Below are 11895 nucleotides of genomic sequence, written 5' to 3'. Positions count from 1 at the left end.
TTCTTTAAAATAGAAGACTAAGGAGAAAGCAAGTGTCAGGGGCTACAAAAATCATCACAATCAGCCTTACTACCATATACTGAGCATTTAGTATATTTACCATGAGTGATGATCTCTGCTAAGTTCTGCTATGTGCTTTTTTTTTTTTTTTTTTTTTTTTTTGAGACAGAGTCTCACTCTGTCACCCAGGCTAGTGCAATGGTATGATCTTGGCTCACTGCAACATCCACTTCCTGGGTTCAAGCTATTCTCCTGTCTCAGACTCCCGAGTAGCTGGGATTACGGATGCCCACAACCATGCCCAGCTAATGTTTTTTTGAGATGGAGTCTCACTCTGTCGCCCAGGCTGAAGTGCAGTGGCGTTATCTCAGCTCACCGCAAGCTCTGCCTCCCTGGTTCACGCCATTCTCCTGCCTCAGTCTCCCAGGTAGCTGGGACTACAGGTGCCCGCCACCACACCCGGCTAATTTTTTGTATTTTTAGTAGAGACGGGGTGTCGCCACATTGGCCAGGCTGGTCTTGAACTCCTGACCTCAAGTGATCTGCCCACCTCAGCCTCCCAAAATGCTGGGATTACAGGTGTGAACCACTGCGCCCAGCCTGTGCTAAGTGTTTTTGTTTGTTTGTTTGTTTTGTTTTTGAGATGGAGTCTTGCTCTCTCGCCCAGGCTGGAGTGGTGCGGTGGCACAATCTCAGCTCACTGCAAGCTCTGCCTCCCAGGTTCACTCCATTCTCCTGCCTCAGCCTCCCGAGTAGCTGGGACAACAGGCGCCCACCACCACACCTGGCTAATTTTTTCTATTTTTTAGTAGAGATGGGGTTTCACCATGTTAGCCAGGATGGTCTCGATCTCCTGACCTCATGATCCACCCACCTCAGCCTCCCAAAGTGCTGGGATTACAGGCGTGAGCCACCACAACCGGCCTGCTAAGTGTTTTTATATCCATTTTCTCACAACTCTGTGAGGTAGGTATTTAGTTTCCATTTATTAGGGAAACTAAATCAAGGATATAGAGCAGCACATGTTAGAAACCGGGATTTTAACCCCAGGCAGTCTGGTGCTATGGTCAGTGCCCTGCTCTGCTGTGCTGTTCTTTTGTACATCCTGTACATGAAGTGGAGGGTCCACAGAGTGGGCACTTTAAAAGGTTTCTCTGAGCCTGGGGAAGCATTTTCTAAAGCGAAGGCAAGAACTGGGTTTACTTCGTAAGCAATCCATATCCACTTTGTTTGGTTCTTTAACATATGGTTTAAAAATGCCTTTAAAAAGACCTGAATGCATCTCAAATGTTCCCCTTTGGTAGTACCTCCAAAGAAGAGCTGGTGCATAGCTGCCTCTCTCCTGCCCTTCACTGCTGATCTTCCACTGCCAGGCATCTGCAGGGGACATTCTGGGGAAATGACAGAGCCAGAGCCTTTGCAGCCAACACAGAGCATGTCTTCTGGTTCACCACCTCTATCCACCCTTCATTCACAGCGACACCACTTTCCCTGGAGGCCAATGAATGTTGTTTTTCTCTCTGTCAGTGGGGTAATTCAACCAAGCAAGAGAGAAGTAGGAGAAGAAAACTGTGTGTGTGTGCGTGTGTGCGTGTGGTGGCGGGGCAGGGCGGTGTTTATCAAAATGCAACAGTAATTTAAACTATTCAGTTCTGGTACAACATAGAAGCAGTGTAGTGACCTCTCGAGGCTCCTTTCAGGATTTTGGATGTAAGAAAGGAGAACTTTGATTTCAAAAAATGGCTTTGAGGTATCTATTCAAATCTAATATCTTCTGCAAAAAGAAAAAAGATAGCTTGGGAATAAAATCTCTTTTAGATGTCTATTTATTTTGTAAATCAAACTTTGAAAACACCCTGGGGCTATGGGTTTAGAAACGGTTCCAAAGTTCTGGGAAACACCCCCTGATGACAATGAGAAATATTCTATGCATTTACTGAACAGCTTCTCCCATTGGATCATGAAGGCATACTTTAACTGTGAGGTAACTGAGGCTGGGTAAGTCAGTAATTCATGGGGTGATCTGCTCCTTAAAGGAGTTCTGACATGTCTTTGGCAAAAGCTTTCAGATGCTATGATGCCACTCAGAATTCTTAGCTCAGGGATATAAATCAGGTTGTAACATGAATAAGGTATGTAAGAAATCTTCCTTTCTGTTATAAGGTAAGAGAAAAATGAGGTTATTTAAACCATCCATGTTTATATGATGGCCATCTTTTAACAAAAATTCTTTTCAATACATTAAAAATGATCATTGAATCATCAAATGTAGTTTTGTCCTCTGATAGACAAAAGAGTAGTGTCTAGACTGTCTGATGAATCCATTCGACTGAAAGATAAAAACAAATGTGGTCTTGTTGTCATCTCTGTGGCCTTCTGAAAGCCCAGTGTACAGAGGTCACACAGGGAGCCCCAAGATGGTGGTCAGGAGGGAAAATGAGCCCTCCACTGTGCCTACTCATTTAATAACACTGCCCTGGGCGGAAAGGCAAGACTGGGGGTGCTGTTTGCAGATTCACATCACCTTCTCCCTGTGACCTTATAAACCATGCTAAATTCTTCCATTCTGCAATTGCCTTTCACATAAAATTGTTGAATTAAAAACCTGGAACCAGCCTGAGAGGAAAGTACATGATAACATCTGCCTTTTACTTTTTAAACATTATTCAGAAGATGCAATCAAATATAACCTAGTTGTTATGTGCAGTGATTACATTTTAAAAGTTATGCCAATCATTCATGTAGAGCTAAACACAAAAAAGGAAGCTGCAGATGCAATCTGTGAAGGACATTTAGCGGCAAATGTGCATTTTCTTCCACTTTTTTCCTGCAATTTAATATCCACTAAACTGGATAATGACTAAGTATATATGTATATCTTTAGAGGCCAGTATATGTTGTTTCTTTGTGTTAGGTACACCTGGAGTCAATCTTGTGACTAAGGCAGAAGTGAGATGATCTACGATTCCATTTACAAGAATCTAATATGAGGCTCTAGCATTCATTTAGAACTTCCATTTATGTACCATAAAAAAGAGGATATCAAGTGAATAAAGGAAACCATCAAATCTTTCCTTAGCACTAGGCAGCATTTGGATGACAAGAGGAATTTAGAAGGTGAGGGCTTTCTAAGTGCCCACAAGGGTCAAACGCAGTAAGTGGCATGCTGAATACTACAGCCAATATTATCAAGCACTTTTTATCATTATTGTTATTTACAACATACCCCTCTTAGTAGGAATTAAATGAATTTTTGGGGAATTTCAAGATAAGTCCATTGAACAAAATAAAAAATAACAGCCTGGTCTAGTGACACTGTGCCCTTTTGAAGTGACAGCACTGACATTTTCTAGCACTAATGCTATGTTTATTCAGGTCTTGGGTTATCATTTCATTGATCATTATTCAGTTCCATGAATGATCACTGTGCTCTTGAAAGAAATTATGTCTTGCTTATTGCCTCTTAAATAGAAATGAAAAAAAAAAGAATATAGAACATCATGGCATAGTGATCAATCTGTAGAAAACAATGAGACTTTATCCTTATAGGAAAGTAGGTAGCCAATTGATTTATTTCCCCTGAAATACATTTTTCTAGCAGAGTAAAACCCACAAATCAGAAGGCTAGAAAACAAAATATATACCAGTGAAGAGAAGTGGTCAATTTTGGTGATAATTTTGTGAATATCTTTTTTCTACAAAAGCACCAAAAGCTTTTGCTCCCACTTAGATTCCAACCCATTTTCTGAACTTAAGTGATACTTTGGAGCAAAATCCCTTGAATACACCCAAGTTGATATAAAGACATGTAGGTACAATATAGACATAGTGGAAAGGAAGTTGGCTTACCAGTGATATTCTGAATATGATTCATGGTCACCTTATAATTTATATCAAACTATATATAATTCTGGAAGAATACCATAGACTCATTCACAAGGTTCTACATAAAATATTGGGTCAAAGTAGTGCTGAATATTGGTGATGAATTGGCTCACTAGGCTAGAATGTACCGGAACATTTTCCATAGGGAGCAAGCAAGAGGAATGGCTCAGGAAATGTGATTTTATGAGAGCTCAAGAGTTCATGTCTTAGCCTATCCTCAATTACTCATATGTGTTCTTTGGCTTTAAGTAAATTTCCTACAGTGTGTTGATTATAGGTATTAACTGTAGATGGATAGTATCACTATCAACTTGTATCATTGAGCACCATTTGCTAAATAAAGCTAGTAAATGCAAAGTAATGATTCCATTAAATGGCAAAAACTGGCTTCCTTTGACAACACTACAATCAGGAATTTTTATTGTGACCATTACCTGATAAACTCTATTTAAATTTTTATGATGGGTGATTTTCTTCTTATTTCAAATTTAGTGGAAGTGTGTTACCATGAAGCATTCTTTCCTCCCATTATTGTAACCAAAATTTTTAACACAAATTACTTTTATGGGCTCACCAGATATCATGAAAATATTTTAACCTGATCTCTGAATATCGTATTTTGAATACTAGAAGCTTTTGTATTTACATAGATATTTAAAGAAATAAAGTAAAAAATCATAGCATATATTAATAGCATCTTGTTGTTGTACTCCAGAAATCTAAATTTCAATTAATCAAATTCAACAAATATAACTATCATAGACATTTGATTAAAATAAACAAACACAAATCTTCTAGGTTATTCCCTAGTTTCTTGCTGTTGAGCCCAAAGCTCATAACTGCATTCACATGTCTTGTACCATGAGGTATAGGCATCAGCATTAGGACCTGGAATGCTCAGCACTTCCGTAATCACCAAGAAGATGAAACCATATCTCTTATACATGATTTACCAATGTAAGAACATGAAGAGGCTATTCTAAGTGCTTTTAGAAAAGAAAATGGAAATCATACTCTTAAATATCTACCTGATTTTATGAATACTCCGGACAATTTTGGTTTTAATTCAGCACAATACCTGATTATTTTGAGAACTGGATGAATGGTTTTAGATAGATAGGTGTCAACCTGCCATTTCTTCAGAAGGAAGGAGGGTAACATATTTTGGAAGATCACTAAAAGTACATGTAGTGTTTATAAATCCCTAGTGCTTTTATTAGTAAAAGATTATTGGGTAAGAAAGAGGCTACCAAGTAAGTCTTGTTGTAAGCTCATAAAACTGTGTGATTTATTTAACACTTTCCAGGGCTGGACAGAGCACTGATTATTTCCACCAGTATATAATGCACACTGGGCTGACAGCAGAACTTGGGATCTAATTTACAAAGACTGAGTTTTTTGTTTTTTGTTTTTAAATGCAGGCTCATATCTCAAAGGGATTCATAATGAATGCCAATGAGTTAATTACTGCTTAAGAAGATCTGAATCTTTCTATCTCAGTAACTATACCAGTAAGACAAGGATGGGAAACGTGTTAGAAGAGAAAGAAATGTCTTTCTTGCATCTACCACATAATGGCCAAGGAGATGATGAGGGAAGGTGAAGGAGGATTAGGATGGTGGGACTCATGGACTCTCAGTACCGAAGGTGTACAAGAAAACTTGTGTTTCAGTAGGTGGCTCTACCGGCTAGCACATATCCAGCACTATGAAGAACAAGATACAATTCCACAGACTTGGGTCTTTACAAAAATTCTTCCTCTTCATTTAATTTTTCCTACCCATAACTCTTGGATAAAATTATATTAGCAAGTCAAAGTGGGTATAGGTCACTAGGGACTTGGTGAAATGTGGTTCAGAGCCTAATATTGCATCTTGCAGAGTGACTACGTTGAATCTCTGCGTGCAAGGTACGCAATCTACACCTCTGAAGGGAAAATCATTATGTGGTGGCTGCAGCAGGCCAATTTGGAAGAAGTATCAGCAAATTAATTTTTCCCTAGGCTTAAAGAAAAGCTTCCTAGGGGCTAGGAAAGTGGTGAAGAGGTAGGAAAGCTGGCCAAAAGAGGGTCTCAGGGGCCTCATTAAAATAGGCAGAGGGAAAGGAGTGTCTGAGGATGCAAAAAAATGAGAGGAGCTGGGACCTTGTGGCTAATGAGGGAGGGACGCAGGACCAGGAATTTGCAATCTGGATCAGCAGCTGCTTTGCTGAGTCGCTCTGGGAAACACTTCATTTTTCTATTCCTCTTGCACTTTGCTTTAAAGCAAGCTACTACACCTACTTCATAGGGTGGCTGTGAGAAACAGTCCATAAAAGCAAGCTTGAAGAATTTTGTAAATATACAAAAATTATGTAAATGTGAAAGAATAACAAGGACTATCAGAACATATTATGTAAATTATATCAGATTCAATAAAAGGCTTTCATTTGCCTTTGACATGCATTTTATTTTTTTATATTCATAAACTAAATGATATTGAGCTTGTATTACTCATCTAGAAAACTGCAAACCTGAGATTTTTGCCACATTAGAAGTAAATTAAACATTTACAACCGGAGATAGTGTTTCAGATAGAAAGGGGTCAGGGAAAGAGGCAATGAGACAGTATTGATTTTTTGCCCAGCTATTCCTTGGCTCTTGACAGTTCAAAAAATGATGTTAAAATTCAGCAGTATTTCTTTTCTGTTTGCTTTATATTCTTACACATCTAAAGACACCAGCTTATAGGTTATATGCTTATAACAAGGAATGCCATATAGTCTCATGCATAATTCTCACATTTATCTCTTACTTAATTTAAAATAGATTTAATCTCAAAACTTAGTGTTTTTTTCTAGAACACATGCATATTAGTTTCTAGACAAAGTGAAAGCCCAGTAAAAAATCCTTATGAATCATTTGAATATTTATGTTAAGGCCAAGCCACAAATTTGGCTCTATCTAGAAATCTCTAACAAACAAGCTAGAATCTAAAAGACATATGGCTGGCAGCATTGTATTCACTTCTAAACAAGACAACACATAAGCTCTTGGCAATTTTATTATAAGTTTAAATGGAGACACACTTTAGAGCCCTCTTCCAGAACAGTCTAAGTAATAGTGTCCAGTAATTTCCAGTTAAAGTGTTATTTGTTGATTTGCTAATGAGCTGACATTATTGTTGTTTTACCAATGAAGTATAGTTAAAAGTGAAATCAGGACTTCTAAATGTAATATCTGCTTTCCTATGGCGTTTGGCCCGTGGAGTTGGGGTAGCCTCATGTAGAGGAGGAGTTGAACTGGGGACCTGGCCTACAACCCAAGACATACAAGAAGTAGAGCTGTCTATTTATGCAGCTACCACCCAGGCCTCTGCCTTCACAGACAATCAAGCTCAACATAGCTAAGAAGCTGCTGGCGACCCTCTTTTGAAAAGATCCCACAGTAATCGTAATCACATAACTGCCATCTGCTATTGATCATTGGCACTGAGCAAATAGCATCTCATGTAACCCTCACTACCATCATAGCTATTTCCATTTCCAGTTGACAGAGAATGAAACTCAGGGTTGGAACTCTGGTGAAGAGTGATGCAACTTTCCTAAGATCAAAAGGCAGTAGGAGACTGATCTGGGATTTGAATGCAGGTCTATCTGATTGAAAAGTCTCTGTTCATCCCCTACAATGCGGTGCCTCCCTGGGGCAGATGAATGCTCAGCCACGTCAGTCATTCCCATCTGCTGTGCCACGGAGGTTCAGGTGCCTGTTAGAGTGAAAGAAAGATTGTATCAGGTGTACCTTCTTCTTAGCCTTCCTACTTCAGTCCTTCAAAGAGATTTGATTTCTCTAAGGTGTCTCTTGTTTATACAGAATGGATTGAGTTTTATCACATTCAGTTCTGATTATGTGAGATTCCTGCTGAGTGAAGCCAAAGCTAGTTACTTTAATGCCTATTAGAATAGGTTCCTTACAATGTAATTCTGAGAAAAAGAAGGACCCATTCTGACTCGTACGCATACCTGAACTTGAATTTTGATGTTGGTCACAAGAGTTCTTTCTGATGTGGAGGGAACAAACATGACTGGATGAAAAGTGACTAGGCTTATTATCAATACTAATGAATAAATTAATTAGTACCAGGTACAGAACAGAAAGAATAGAGACAGGGGCATCCCTAGTTCAATTTCTGGGATAAATAAAAGAAAAACATTAGAAGTATATGTGTCCATGATGCATGTGGGGTGTGTGTGTGTGTGTGTGTGTGTGTGTGTGTGTGTGTGTTTTACAAGAGAGTCCAGGAATGAAAAAAGATATATTTGTCCCAACTCATTACCTTGTTCAACCGAAAGATGACTGTCTTAGAAATAGCCTAAAATTAGGTTGCAGTGAGCCGAGATCGCGCCACTGCACTCCAGCCTCGCAACAGAGCGAGACTCCGTCTCAAAAAAAAAAAAAAAAAGAAATAGCCTAAAATTATGCAAAGTAAATCTAGGCTGATTTACACTATAGTGGTGGGACTTTCTCCAATAGCTTTGATGTTCATCTCACTATTGTGGTTGCTGTATGTCAGAAAAGGCAGGAGCCCCACGGTGCTGCCCTGGAGGATGGGCCATAAATGACACATGTACATAAATTAAGGGCTAGGCCAATGGGCAGGCTTGGGTGCTCACATTCAGAAAGGACCACTGAGGCCTCTCCACCTTTTGGACCACGTCCAGGGACATGAAGGACAATCTCAACCTATCTTGAGGCAGAAAAGCACATTTTTTTTTTTTGAGATGGAGTCTTGCTCTGTCACCCAGGCTAGAATGCAGTGACACGGTCTCAGCTCACTGCAACCTCCACCTCCCAGGTTCGAGTGATTCTCCTGGCTCAGCCTCCTGAGTAGCTGGACTTACAGGTGCCCGCCACCACACTCGGCCAATTTTTGTATTTTTAGTAGAGACGGGGTTTCACCATCTTGGCCAGGCTGGTCTTGAACTCCTGACCTCGTGATCCACCCACCTCAGCCTCCCAAAGTGCTGGGATTACAGACGTGAGCCACCGTACCCAGCCAAGGACATAATACATATGTTATAGCATAGATGTACCTATCTACAAGTGGAGAGATTAATCCCACCTGGATGTCGAAGACAGTTACCTTACAATACAGCACTATGCTACATACATAGTAACTACTTACATAATGTTTGCTAACAAAAGAATAGATAAATACCCTTTATATCATTCAAAATATCACTAATTCTGCTACTTGGGAAAGTCAATGCCAAGCTAACATTGTCTAGATTTAAGCAGAAAATATACAATAAAATATTAGTGTTTGTGATTAAAAGCTGGTTTAATGATCTGAAAATGATAAAGGGAACAATGATTGATGAAGGTTGAAGCAGGTTTATTCTCTTTCCCTTTATCAGAACCAATTTTGTAACTATACTATTCTAAGTTTTATTGATTCTTTAGACCTGATGGCCAGAATTTTTATTTTATTTTATTTTTTGCTAGTGCAGGACAAATCTTGTCATTTACAAATAGGCAAACATGTAATCAAAAGTGTAGACTTCTCAACATGGACCCACAGACAGGTGGGCCTCCACATTCCAGATTTGTTATTCTCAATTTGGGATGTGTGTTGGATTAATTCATACTCTTTCTTACAGTAATGACAATGCTCAGCCTGCTGGCATATAGCACCACTTGCAAAGATGAGGAAGGGGAGTGGATGACATGTTTCTTAGGTTGGCTTCCAAGAGTAGCTAAAGATTATATAATCCCACTCACAGAAAAATACTTTCCTACACTTTCTAAAATAAGAGAGTCACTTGCAGTAATAGCTTTCTCTGGAGATGCATGTAATGACAGCTTTATTTTCTTTATTTTGCTTATTTTTATTGATTTGGTTTTCATTTTATTAGATAGATGGATTAGAGAGATAGATAATAAGGTAGGTGAAGATTTCACCAACAATTTTCTCAAATATTGGAGGTTCAGCCCATGCATTTGATCATTATGCATTATTATCTTTTCTATAATTAGATTCATGTATAGCTAAAGATAAGGTAGAAATAATAGAATGGTTTGAGAGATGGAGGTCAAGTGTGAGGTACTGAAGGAAGACAAAATCTGTTTAGCTGAGAGGATAAAAAGATTAGATAGTTTGACTTTGTCCTTACACTAATCTCCCATTCCTCCCTTTCTCCTCCTGTCTTTGAAGGGGTCACAGCTGTTTCTCAAATAGCTACTCTGTGTGTGTATGCACGTGTGCAGATGTGTGTGTGTGTGTTTCTGATGTAGCTATGGTCTATCTATAGACAATGCCAAGAGTCTCTCATATAAAAGTTTTATATTTACATTCAAGAGAGGCAGAATAAAAGGCCAAGTCAGAACAGAATAATTTTAAATTGGATTTTCTTAGTGACGCTGGGAGAAATATACATTTAAGAATTCTCTTGTTGGGAGGCCAAGGCACACAGATCACGAGGTCAGGAGATCAAGACCATCCTAGCCAACATGGTGAAACCCCGTCTCTACTAAAAATACAAAAATTAGCCGGGTATGGTGGCGAGCACCTATAGTCCCAGCTACTAGGGAGGCTGAGGCAGGAGAATCGCTTGAACCTGGGAGGTGGAGGTTGCAGTGAGCTGTGATGGTGCCACCGCACTCTAGCCTGGTGACAGAGCGAGACTCCGTCTCAAAAAAAAAAAGTTACCATTAGGTTAATTCTCTTTCTAACCAAGAGAATTAACCTAACGTTTAACTGTGCTCTCAGACATTATTGTCGATTTTCTGTGGAAGGCCAGACACTCAGGTTTTGACAACTTCTTTTTTATTTTATTTATTTATTTATTTTTGAGACAGTCTCGCTCTGTCGCCAGGCTGGAGTGCAGTGGTGCAATCTCAGCTCACTGCAACCTCTGCCTCCCGGGTTCAAGCGATTCTCCTGCCTCAGCCTCCCGAGTAGCTGGGACTACAGGTGTGTGCCACCATGCCCAGCTAATTTTTGTATTTTTAGTAGAGATGGGGTTTCACTATGTTGGCCAGGATGGTCTCAATCTCTTGACCTCATGACCTGCCCGCCTCGGCCTCCCAAAGTGCTGGGATTACAGGCGTGAGCCACTGCACCCGGACTTGACTACTTCTTAGAGTACTGCCAAGGTCACCCTTCTCGTTCAGGACAGGCTGGGCTTCTACCTCTGCCCTTGCCTCTGAGAAGATGAGTTCTCATTTCTTTCTCAAGCATGAAGAGGCTAAAATGTCTCTGACCCCACCCCTCCTCCACTCACTCTTGTGCCCAGGCTTGCTCTGACTTGATTCTCAGAAAAGGCTCTGCTCTGCCCCTCAGAAGGGACAGGAAGCAAAAGAACTGCCACTGCTGCCCTCAAGATGGCATGTGGGAGGGACTCCACCTCCCACTGCTTCCAAGGTACCCCAGCCAAACAAGATGACATCCTCCTTGTACAGATTCTGACAGCTTGCAGTTGTTCTGCATGGAAGGAAGTACCACTTTTAGGCACTGACTCCTTGAGCATATTATGAGAGGAGGCAGCTGCAGTGAGGTGGGAAGAACAACTAGTCAGTCACCCACATCTGACACCTGACCAGCTGGGTGGCCTTGGGCAAGTTGCCTTGGATTAAGTTATCTATAACTAATCTAGACAAACTGCTGGCAAGATAGAAACTTTATCCAATTACCTACATCCAAATAATGACTCTCACTTGCTATTTAACAGACATTGTTGAATAGCTATTGTACTGGCCTTAGGAGGCTCAAAGGAAATAAAAGCTGCATCTGAGTGTCCGTTGTTCTTTCATAAATGTTGGTTGAGTCTGTGCTAGATCTCCAATGCTGGGCAGGACATTGGGTAATTAAAGATGTGAGGAAGACCATTGCCAACTTGAAGGAACTCTTGGTGTAAGGAGATAGGGAAATAAATAAATACATAAATGCTGACAGTGCTGTTTTCAGCACCATGATGGTGATGAGCACAGGTGGGATTCAAGCACTGAAAAGCACAGAGGCAGTGCCTCACTCT

Source organism: Pan paniscus, chromosome 14, assembly GCF_029289425.2.
Source record: "Pan paniscus chromosome 14, NHGRI_mPanPan1-v2.0_pri, whole genome shotgun sequence".
NCBI classification, from domain to species: domain Eukaryota; kingdom Metazoa; phylum Chordata; class Mammalia; order Primates; family Hominidae; genus Pan; species Pan paniscus.
This window is presented reverse-complemented; position numbering follows the sequence as displayed.